Below are 12,139 nucleotides of genomic sequence, written 5' to 3'. Positions count from 1 at the left end.
GACGTTACAAAACTGGTACTCAGGTCATTATGATGTACATTTATGGAAAAAAACTATTAAAGATACCAGTTTCTCGTACAGAAATTTGGGTTTCTCACCTAATGAAACCTCCATTTTGATGAATCACATGCTTTTCTAGCAAAATTTGAGGGCACGATAGTGGCATTTCTATAAGCGGAAGCCATTTTGGCCGCCATCTTGGATTTTTCAAATTGCCCAAGGGTGAGACTTTGCCACCCACCCAAGGATGTAAACTTCGACCCTATACTACAATAATCTACAGAGAAAAAAACTTTCTCAGAGACTTTGAGGTTAGGGTAAAATTTCCAGTTTGGCAGACAGATAAGACTATTGTATTCCTCTTTAGAAATGGTTCTGTAATCATCTGAGCGATGGTTCTGTAAACTGACCGAATAATTAAGGCGCAGTTTTGGGCGACGAGCGTATGAGGCATTTAGTAGTTGGCAAGGCTGTTCCAAATTTCTGCACGTTTTGAATGCACTTGGATATTACGGTCATAGTTTCAGTTGATGATACTAATTTTATAGACTCCAGTGAGGCATCCTGTGTTGTGTACCCAGCCAAAGGATAAAAAGGAACTTAAAATCTATGAAATGTTAAAAAACAGCTGCCATTACAAATGCTTCTCAGACTCAGAGAATCTCAAACACTGGGCCATGGCACCTGCCTCAAAGATTTGCGCAGTTCCAAAATCTCCTTAAAATAAACGCTGTTATGCTGTAACACGTGATGCTATGCAATGCAACGTCGCATGATTCTGCAAAACCCAAGGCAGCACCACATCACGGGATGGAGCACCACGTCACGCGATGGAGCACCACGTCACGGGATGGAGCACCACGTCACGGGATGGAGCACCACGTGGTGAACCACAGGTCAACCCAACACGAAGCCGCACGTCGTGACTCGATGTCACAACTCCCTTTCCACAGGATTTACTACACCAGTGGCGAGATGATGTGAATGGGAACTGCAGTGGTGATGGGATCAATCTGTCCAAGAGAGTATGATCTTATGGAAGAATTCCCATGGGAAAGAAAAGGGAATGAACAATAAAATGAAGAAAAGGGAAAGTAAAGCAAATGTGACCGCGCGATTTTCCTTCCCTCCTAAAACAAGATAATAATCACTGACGATTTCTTCCATGGACCATCTTGTGTTTTGGAGGTTCAAGTACTTGGTGTCACGTGGACGATGTCTGCTGACGCGGATTGGTCACACTGAAACATTGTGCTTCGAAAATGGCCGAATCAAAGGGAATGACACTCGAGGGGACGGCGTGGTACCCGACCATGTCATGAAAACACAAAGGTGAGGAGCTGAAGAGTTTATTGCAAGCTACAGACACATGATCGATGGACAAACATGAAATAGAGATTTTACATTCATTGATGTAATGAGGGGTTCGTATTTGAAGAGAAACTGTTCATGTTTATAATCATTGTTAACAATCAACACATGGCAGGAACATCAAGCAAAGGAAATGGTGAAACAGGTGTCTTGTTGGAAGAATGAGATGAGAAGATGTGAGGAGGTGTGTCCGGTCCTGGTCCTGGAACTCTTATTCAACCTGATGAACCACTTGGGGTGAGAAGGAAAGATGTAATTACACGGATTGTTCATGGGATTGGTTAATCATGTCAATAAGTTATACCAAGCAGATCCTCCCTTCGACTGGATCAACAACGATTAACATTTTAGACGCAATGTGGATGTCACACACCCACCACAACCCAAACTCTTATCACTTCATATTTTACCATGGTATCTTGAACAAAACAACCCGAAATATAAAGGAAAGACACAGCTCCTGTAACTGTAACAGTAATCTTGACATTCCCCATGAAGTGTGATGTTCCTCTGGGAGGAATCATCACCTGTTCTCACGGTGTCACAATGATGGTTTTAATTTCGAGGAATCGGTACTAGAACCCAGGATAACAAACCTCGATGTTGAGTGAAACACTAAACTACCTGCCTGACGGCTGCCTCCCATCAACGAGTGGTTCATGGATTGATAAGTACAAGGTGGGGTGGGGGATGGAGGGGTGGAGGGGTCGGGGTTCATATATCTGACAAAATAATTTGTGCTGTAAATAATTAATGTACATAACAAATGCTGGGTCGAGCACATGGTTGGAAATAACACAGATTCGAGATTATGTTGAGATATAATAAAGTTACTTAAACGTTACATCTGACAAATGAACCCCATTGTGATTGTTACATTCCCGACAACGAATCGACATGTTGTTCATCACCACGTGTGATGTATCTTGAACGAGAGTGTGGATGGTTTTTTCAGCGATGTTTTCCTTGAATTATTCGATACATTCAGGTTAATTATCGTGTGGACGTCACAGTGTTACATCATTCAAAACTTTAGCAAAGATTATCAAGAAATATTTTTGAAAAGTTGGTGAAATTAAATACACATTGTGAGTGATCTATGAAAACATTGATCACTCGACATTTGTGAAGTTTAAACCGGAACTGCACTTACCTCTTGGTGACCCATCATCTATCAACCTCGATATTTACCGTATAACATCCAAGGGAACCTCCTGTGGAGAAACACCGATGGGGTGGAAATGTGAAGATGGAAGACATTGATTTGTGGAAAAGAAGTTGATGGGGGTTGGGGGGGTGGAGAGATGGTGGGGGTAGAGAGAGGGGGAGGGGGAGGGGTGGGCGGTGGGGGTGAATATATGGTTTTGGTAAAGAGGGGGGAGGGATGGGCGTTTGGTGAAGAAAGGAAATGAAGATGACGTGTAATGAGGAGAGGAATGTGAAGATATTCATGGAGATATTGATTCTCATTTACTGTGAAATAGTTTGGACAAAAATTACTGAAAGAAAAAGTGAAATCTCGAATGTGTGAAAATGAGATTATCAGGAATGTCACGTTTATATTTACTTCGAAGGATTTTCACGTTTGTAAAGTGTTGAAGAAGAAGACACGTCAGGTCGTCCTCGCTGATCTGGTCCATCATGATCCTCTCCTGGTTCTGGTTCCTCCATCATGGTTGACGACACAACGAAGGCCAAAGAAAGGAGCATCGTAGTCAATATCAGGAACTTCATGGTCCTGCAGCACATTAGAGTGGGTTTTGTGATGGAGGTGATCCAGAGATTATTACCCTCACCAAAGGAGAGGATGTTGCATTTGGGTCCGTTTGTCTGTCCGTCTGTCTGTCTTTCTGTCCGCACAGAACTTTCGTGTTTTTCTCCACAACCAGTTGTTGGATTGAGATGAAATTTTCCATATTGGTCCGACTGTTCCTCTACAATGTTTTAATGATAATAACGACATCGTAAGTCACGTGGTTTGGCAGCCATATTTTAAAACGGAAACTCTGAAACTGCACGAAGGAAGATATTGAAACTTGCCACACAGCAATTCTGATGAATGAGTGTGATTTTTGCGATGTCATCGGTGCTCTTGTTTTGACGTCAAAATTGCCTTCTTCTTCTTCTTCTTCTTCTTCTTCTTCTTCTTCTTCTTCTTCTTCTTCTTCTTCTTCAGCGACAACCATTATCCCACTGTTTTTATGGAGTCAGCCACTGGGAAGCTTTGCCCGAGCCTTCATAACCGGCTGACCAGGCTTGACGGTTGACAAGTTATTGCTGGAATTTGGAATTTGGCCATGGTGCTGGGTGCTGGGGATAGCTCGCCTACTCTTCACGAAGGACACCATGGAATGAGAGAAGATTTGTCTCCCGACCATCACCATCTTTCTCTGTTTCACTTACTGCTTTCCAAATTCTACAACCTTAAACGCTTTCTTTGTCTTTCTTAATTCTTGCCATGAGGACTTGACATCCGAACATCCTCAAGCAGAATTTCTCAATGTGGGAGACTTCAGTGGACAACACAGAGAATGGCTGAAATCTTCCCCCATTTTTGTTGGGGGGGGGTGGGGAGGGGGTTGAAAATCTAACGTTTCCCTTTCTAAAGGATTTGGAATAAATTATCACGCACCCTTAACATATCCCAGATCGCCTTGACCACACCACCATTACCTTAGATTTGTTCTTCACTTCCAATCAGGTGCATTACATCGAAACAATTTCACCTGCAATTCGTTCTTCTGACCACAATCCTGTGAACATCCCTTTACTTTCCCCAACTTCTCATCCGACTACTCCGACGAAACGCCAGTATTGGCATTTCAATAAAGCTGACTTGACTGGTTTATGAAACTTCTTTCTGACTTTCCCTGGAAAGACCTCTCCCTCTCCTTGGGTGATGCCTCCATCTATGCTGAATATTTCGCTGAGGTTATTGTTGCAGGAATGGAGGCTTATATCCCCTTCTCTTTCAAATCTACCTCTCCAACCAATTCTGCTCTGCGTCCATTCGTGTAAGGGATGTCGCATCTTGAACATGGAAAAACTCTTCTTCCTCTGACTCGTATTCAGCTTTAATATCCGCCAGAAATCATTGCAAACATGTTATTCATGAGGTGAAGCATTCCTTTATTCAAACGAAATGTGACAACCTCTCATCTTCTTTCACTAATAGATCTTTCTGGTCCTGAGCTAAATATCTCCAACAACTTCTGTTGCTCTAACTTTCCTTCAGTTTTCGTTTCAGATGATGCTCTCGCTGTCTCTCCGACCAATAAAGCAACTCTTTTTGTTTCTCATTTCTCCTCCAACACCACACTGGATGACTCGAACCTTCCATCAACCTCTGCTGCTCCCCTCATCAATCCAATGTCCCTCCCCATAATCTCTTTTCACGCAGTCAAAAAACACTTCTCTCTCTGGAAAAAAGCAAAGCCTACGGGCAAGATGCCATTCCTCCCTGTGTCTCAAATGAATATGCTACAGAAGTAGCACCCCGTGCTTGCTCGTTATTTCGTTTTTGTGTAAAAACCCAAAAACTTTTCCTCTTACCTGGAAACATGCCTCAGTACAACCTATTTTAAAGAAAGGTGATCATTCAAACCCTTCCAACTACCGTCCGATTGCTCTGATTTCCACTGTTTCCAATGTCCATGAATGTCTTCTCCATTCCCATTTTCTCAAGCATCTTGAATCTCACAGTCTTCCATTTGACCACCAATGCGACTTTCGCAAGGCAATGTCTGCAGGTGATATGCTTTCTTACATTACGAATGTCGGGGCCTCTTTTCGAGATGATGAGAAATCCTTTGTTGTCGGCCTTGATATCTCAAAAGCCATTGACAGAGTTTGGTATCGGGAACTGATTTCCAAGCTTCCCTCTCTCACCTTTCATCCTTCACTCTGCTCTCTCACATCGAGCTTTCTCTCCGACCACTCTATCTCTGTAATTGTTGATGGTTCGTCATCTCCCCCTTCCCCATCAACAGCAGTGAACCTCTGCGTTCCGTTCTGTCCCTAACACTTTTCCTTCTTTTTGTCAATGACCTTCTTTCTTCCACAAACCACCAAATGCACTCGTATGCTGACGACTCAACATGACATTCCTCAATGTCTTTTACATCTGCCCCATATTCCCTCACTCGATCGACATCTCGTTTCATCACAGCCACCTCTTTAAATTCGGATTTGGACAAGATCCCAGTGGGGCAAATGTAATCAAGTTAAGTTTATTGTTTAAAAAACTCAATGTCTTCCCATCTCTCTCTCTCTCTCTCTCTCTCTCTCTCTCTCTCTCTCTCTCTCTCTCTCTCTCTCTCTCTCTCTCTCTCTCTCTCTCTCTCTCTCTCTCTCTCTCTCTCTCTCTCTCTCTCTCTCTCTCTCTCTCACTCCTCTCAACTCTCCAATCTCCCTTGAAAGCTCCAGAATTACACCAAGTGATTAAATAAACCTCCCAGGTATGACTCAAACATCATATTTATCCGAGAATCCACATATTATGCAAATCACTACATCTTCTTCTTTTTCTTCTTTCGGTTTGCTCCCGTTCGGGGACGAAACAGCGAATCATCCGTCTCCATTTCGCTCTATCCCCCACATCTTCCATTGACACTCCAACCACCCACATGTCCGCCCTCACCGTATCCATGAACCTCTTTTTTGGCCTTCCTCTTCTCCTCCTGCCTGGCCGCTCCACCTTCAACATCCTTCTCCCGATATACTCTGCTTCCCTCCTGTGCACATGTCCAAACCATCTCAATCTCGCCTCTCTCACTTTATCTCCAAACCGTCCCACCTGCGTGGTCCCCCTCATATACTCATTTCTTATCCTGTCCATCCTCGTCATTCCCAACGAGAATCGCAGCATCTTTAACTCTGCCACCTCCAGCTCCGCTTCCTATCTTTTTGTTCGCACCACCACCTCCAAACCATACAACATAGCTGGTCTCACTACCTTCTTATATACTTTCCCCTTCACTCTTGCAGCTACCCTTCTGTCTCAAATCACTCCTGCAACTCTTCTCCAACCACTCCATCCTGCCTGCACTCTCTTTTTCACTTCTCTGCCACACTCTCCGTTATTTTGGACAGTTGATCCCAAGTATTTAAACCGATCAACCTTCCCCACCTCAACTCCTTGCAACCGCACCATACCACCACCCTCCCTCTCATTTACGCACATGTAATCCGTCTTACTCCGACTGACTATCATTCCCCTTCTCTCCAGTGCGTACCTCCACCTCTTGAGGCTCGCCTTAGCCTGCTCCCTACTCTCCCTACAGATCATGATGTCATCCGCGAACATCATAGTCCATGGAGACTCCAGTCTGATCTCATCCGTCAACCTGTCCATCACCATTGCAAACAGGAAAGGGCTCAGAGTCGATCCATGGTGCAATCCCACTTTTACCTTAAACCGGTCCGTCATTACTACCGCACACCTCACCGCTGTCACACTGTCCTCATACATATCCTGCACGATCCTCACATACTTCTCCACCACTCCCGACTTCCTCATACAATGCCACAACTCCTCTCTTGGCACCCTATCATAAGCTTTCTCTAAATCCACAAACACACAATGTAACTCCTTCTGCCCTTCCCTATACTTCTCCATCAACATTCTCAAAGCAAACATCGCATCAGTGGTGCTCTTTCCTGTCATAAACCCATATTTCTGTTCACAAATCGTTACCTGTCCTCTCAACCGAGCTTCCACTACTCTTTCCCACAACTTCATGGTGTGGCTTAACAACTTTATCCCTCTGTAATTTCCACAGCTCTGCACATCACCCTTATTCTTGAAAATCGGAACCTGTACACTTAATCTCCACTCCTCCGGCATCCTCTCACTTTCCAAGACTTTATTAAACAATCTGGTTAACAACCCCACTGCCATCTCTCCTAAGCACTTCCATGCCTCCACTGGTATACCATCTGGGCCAACCGCCTTTCCACTCTTCATCGTCTTCATAGCAGTCCTCACTTCAACCTTACTGATCCACCCCACTTCCAGATTCACTATCTCCACCTCTTCCAACCTTCTCTCTCATTTTCTTCATTCATCAGCTCCTCAAAGTACTCCATCCACCTTCTCAACACACTCTCCTCGCTCGTCAGCACATTCTCATTTGCGTCCTTTATCACCCTAACCTGCAGGATATCCTTCCCAGCTCGGTCGCTCTGTCTTGCCAATCGGTATAAATCCTTTTCCCCTTCTTTTGTTTTCTTTTGTCGTCATATGCCTTTTTCTTAGCTTTTGCCACCTCACTTTTTGCCATTCGCTGCCACTCCTTGTACTCCTGCCGACTTTCTTCATCTCTCTGACTATCCCACTTCCTTTTCGCCAACCCCTTCTTCCTTATACTTTCCTGCACTTCCTCGTTCCACCACCAAGTCTCCTTATCTTCCTTCCTCTGTCCAGATGTCACACCAAGTATCTTCCTAGCTATCTCCCTCACCACTTCTGCTGTAGTTGCCCAATCATCCCACCCATCTTTACCACCATCCAACGCCTGTCTCACCTCCTCCCTAAATTCCATGCAACAGTCTTCCTCCTTCAGGTTCCACCATCTGGTCCTCGGTTCAGCCCTCACTCTCTTACTCAACCTCATCTCTAAAGTCATCCTGCAGACCACCAATCGATGCTGTCGAGCTACACTCTCCTCTGCCAACACCTTACAGTCACCAATCTCTTTCAGGTTGCATCTCCTGCTTAAGATGTAATCCACCTGTGTGCACTTTCCTCCACTCTTGTATGTCACCCTGTGTTCCTCCTTCTTCTTGAAATACGTATCTACCACTGCCATTTCCATTCTTTTTGCAAACTCTACCACCATTTGCCCTTCCACATTTCTCTTGTTGAGACTGTACCTATCCATCACCTCATCATCCTCTTTATTCCCTTCCCCAACATGCCCATTGAAATCTGCTCCAATCACCACTCTTTCATCCTTGGATACACTCTCCACTCACTCCAGAAATCTTCTTTATACTCCATCTCACACCCCATATGTGGGGCATATGCACTGATGACATTCATCATCACCCTTCAATTTCCAACTTCACACTCATCACTCGGTCAGACACTCTCCTCACCTCCAACACCCTCTTGACATAATCTTCCTTCAGGATTACCCCGACACCATTTCTCCTCCCATCAACACCATGGTAGAACAGTTTGAAACCACCACCAATGCTCCTCACCTTACTCCCCATCCACTTGGTCTCTTATACACACAGTATGTCCACCTTTCTTCTCTCCATCATATCAGCCAACTCTCGCCATTTGCCAGTCATCATCCCAACATTCAGAATTCCAACTCTCACCTCCACACTTCCACCCTTCCCCCTTTCCCACTGCCTCTGGACTCGCCTTCCCCATCTCCTTCTCCTCCTTCACCCAGTAGTGGCACAATTTCCACTGGTACCCTGCTGACCACCGGTACCGGTGGCAGTTGTTGGTAACCCGGGCCTCGACCGATCCGGTATGGAAATTCGTTTTGTTGTCCGCAAAATGATTTGGCATAGGTTTTTACGCCGGATGCCCTTCCTGACGCAACCCTGGTCGCCTCTTGCGACACACAGGGATATGGTACACCTATTCTCACCGGGGCATACATGCAAATAACTACATCTGCCTCAGAGAAATGAGGAGTCCTGTTCACATGTTGATGAAGCTTCCCCTCTGTACAGTTGCTCCAACGATATAAAAGATTGATTCACCATTGTATGGAGAACTGCTCTCACATCTGGGGAGGTTCCAGCTCCACGAACAAACTGGACAGAATTGAATCCAAAGTTATTCGACGTGTGAACTCCAACAATGTGACCTCAAAACTCGACCCGCTCAAATTTCGCCGCATGGTCGGGTCTCTTTCTCTTTTCGACAGATATTACTTCGGTGTATGCTCGCAAGAACTTGCTGTTTGTGTACCTCCACCATTTCCGAGAGGAAGAAATCCTCGACAAGCCACTGCATCACGTGATTATTGTTTGGCCATTGGCAATTCAAGGGTGGGCCATGATGATGTTTGTTTCTTCCCCTCCACTGCCAAACTCTGGAACTCTTAACCTTCTCATCTCTTCCCAAACACGGATGATCTTCCCCTTTTCAAAAAGCCGATTTTTTACTTTCTCAAAAACTCTTAAACTATTCTCTATTTCCTTACTTTTCCATTCATGCAATTCATTTAATTTAGGCTTGGCCTCGTTGAGGACGATTCAGTGCGTGTCTGCAGCCTTCAACATAAAAAAGGGGAATGTTAGGACAGCCTCGGAGTACACACACTCACCTCGAAGCTGTCGAGCCCTCAAGGATATCCTCGGGGTACGCACACTCACCTCAATGCTGTTTGGCCTGTAAGGATAGCCTTGGGGTACGCACACTCACTTTGAAGCTGTCTTGCCTGGAACGATAGCCTCGGGGTACCCACACTCACCTCGAAGCTGTCTAGCCTGTAAGGATAGCCTTGGGGTACGCGCACTCACCTTGAAGCTGTCTCGCCTGCAAGGATATCCTCGGGGTACGCACACTCACCTCAATGCTGTTTGGCCTGTAAGGATAGCCTTGGGGTACGCACACTCACTTTGAAGCTGTCTTGCCTGGAACGATAGCCTCGGGGTACCCACACTCACCTTGAAGCTGTTTGGCCTGTAAGGATAGCCTCTGGGTAAGCAGCCTCACCTCGAACCTGTCTCACCTGGAACGATAGCCTCGGGGTACGTGGGGTACCTTGAAGCTGTCGAGCGGGGGTTGGAATCCTGCCTTCGCTGTGAAATATCATCCTGGTGCTTCACAAGCAGGGAGATTTATCAATGCTGATAGTTTATGCCGTCCTTTTGATGCAAGCCAAACTGGGTATCCCATCTGGGAGAAAGAGTCAGTCGACGTTCAAGACCCCACAGTGTTCTTCATGAAAAATAGACGAGACATTCCAAAACACCCAGAAACAAAATGCCAATCACTGCCCTCACCTCCGGGGACACTGAATCAGCGGCACATCTGTGGCCTCACAAAGAAGAAGCGTGAAGTCGTTACACAATGCAGTTAAATTTCCGAGGTTTTACCCAAACCAGCATGTTTCACAACACAGTTCATCGTTTTCAGATCGCCGTGACTACGCAAACCGAAGACCCTCCTTCATATTTACAGAAGAGTTTATTCGAACTTGGTATCGAGAAGGTAATAAAATAGTCTCACCAGAAGTTTGAAAGTAACTTTAAAATCTCTCATTACAACGAACCAACAGAACTGTAATTATCGAACAAGATAATCTCGGACAAGAAAACTAATCTCATGAGAACGAACGATTCCCCAAACTTACCGACTCTTTCCAATCAAGTGACACAGGACGGATCAAAATCAGGTGAACAGGTGTTGAGATGATCTCCGAGTGATGTGGAGCAGAGCGAATCGTCCTTTTATCAGAAGCCAAATTGATGATTTGACCCGATTTGTGTTTCTCAATATGTAAATCAATCAATGCCAGGTAAACCTGGATGCTCCGACAAAGCAGAAAATGAAAAAGAACGATTTACATTTCAAACAAACCCAAATACATCACTGAGGATATAACAATACAGGATATGCATAAAGTGCTTGTGTGCACAATAGCATCAAACTATAAACATCAGATGAAAGAAAAATAGGACTACGGGACCTGAAGCTCACCTGGATCAGCAGAAACAGTGAAAGACGTCATAAAACTTGGAACTTTGTTCATCTGCTGAATCTGGTTCGATATTTAATTTTCCATCCTCGTTCATGAGCGTCTGTGTCGCCGAAGCAGCTTCTTGAGCAAGTGTTATACTAGGTGGTTTGCCATTGCCTTCCCAGCAGAAGATCGGGCAGGAATTTATAACTTGGTCATGGTGCCGGTGATAGCTCGCCTTCTCTTCCTGAAGGGAATCGTTGGGATCTTTAATATGCATCAACGAATGTCGGAAGACAAGACGCACAGTCGTCCATCGGAGGAACGACACACACATTGATGATTCATTCTGTGAAACACCAGAATGTCATTTTGTAGCTTGGCCGAAATTCAGGTGAACAGGTGTTGAGATGATCTCCGAGTGATGTGGAGCAGAGCGAATTGTCCTTTTATCAGAAGCTAAATTGATGATATGACCCGAGTTGTATTAAATCAATTTGTTCGTGTTGAAGATTTCCTCTTTACGCATTTGTAATTGTTGTGAATGAATAAAGCCATTGCTCCTCACTCATAAAATATTATTTGAACTTCGGTAAATGCTGCAGTTGAGAGGATTCCATTGTAAACATGATTATCCATGTATTCTGTTATATTTGCTTTCTGTGAAAACAAACATCAGGCTTCAGTTGATGTTGATTTGTGATATTGATTTGTCGTTTTTTGATTAAAACGATGTGATAACCTGGAAATGTTGCATAAGTTCCAGGAAGACTTAAGTTTTCCAATCAGTGCATGATGAAATCTAACTTTTGATATTTCTTATTGCGTTCACAAATTTGATGAATATCGTGCATGTCTTTTTGTGTCCTGTCATCCTTCCCGAGGTCGGCAAAATGAATGCCAGCATGCTGGTACACTGTGTCGGAGTGGTGACCCGTCCAGGATTGTGCCCAACAGCCAAGGAGACTGCTTAACCAGCAACAACGATCTGCACAGAGTATGGTCCCGATCTCCTCCTCCTCCTTATTGTGGAGATGGATTGTAAAAGCTGCCGAGGTTCTGTGACCAGTGCCAGTTCATGTAATGTTGTTCTTTATGAAAGCTCGGAATGTGCC

The 12,139-nt window shown here is 44.7% G+C and overlaps 1 long non-coding RNA gene across 1 annotated transcript; it reads right to left on the bottom strand.

The window, feature by feature from the left end:
- Positions 1-1,333: 1,333 nt before the first annotated feature.
- On the bottom strand, positions 1,334-11,059 carry LOC147009876 (uncharacterized). The gene is made up of 5 exons (XR_015052906.1): positions 11,045-11,059; positions 10,698-10,868; positions 2,939-3,109; positions 2,525-2,585; positions 1,334-1,602 (listed from the first exon to the last, which is right to left on the bottom strand). It is a non-coding gene; the product is annotated as an uncharacterized LOC147009876 (long non-coding RNA).
- Between the last annotated feature and the right edge of the window lie 1,080 nt (positions 11,060-12,139).

The sequence above is a fragment of the Eptatretus burgeri genome, chromosome 17 (genome assembly GCF_056783735.1).
Source record: "Eptatretus burgeri isolate ZD-2024b chromosome 17, Ebu_testis_v1, whole genome shotgun sequence".
In the NCBI taxonomy this organism is placed as follows: domain Eukaryota; kingdom Metazoa; phylum Chordata; class Myxini; order Myxiniformes; family Myxinidae; genus Eptatretus; species Eptatretus burgeri.
The sequence above is the reverse complement of the archived record's forward strand: the minus strand, read 5'-3'. Positions and strand labels throughout refer to the sequence as shown.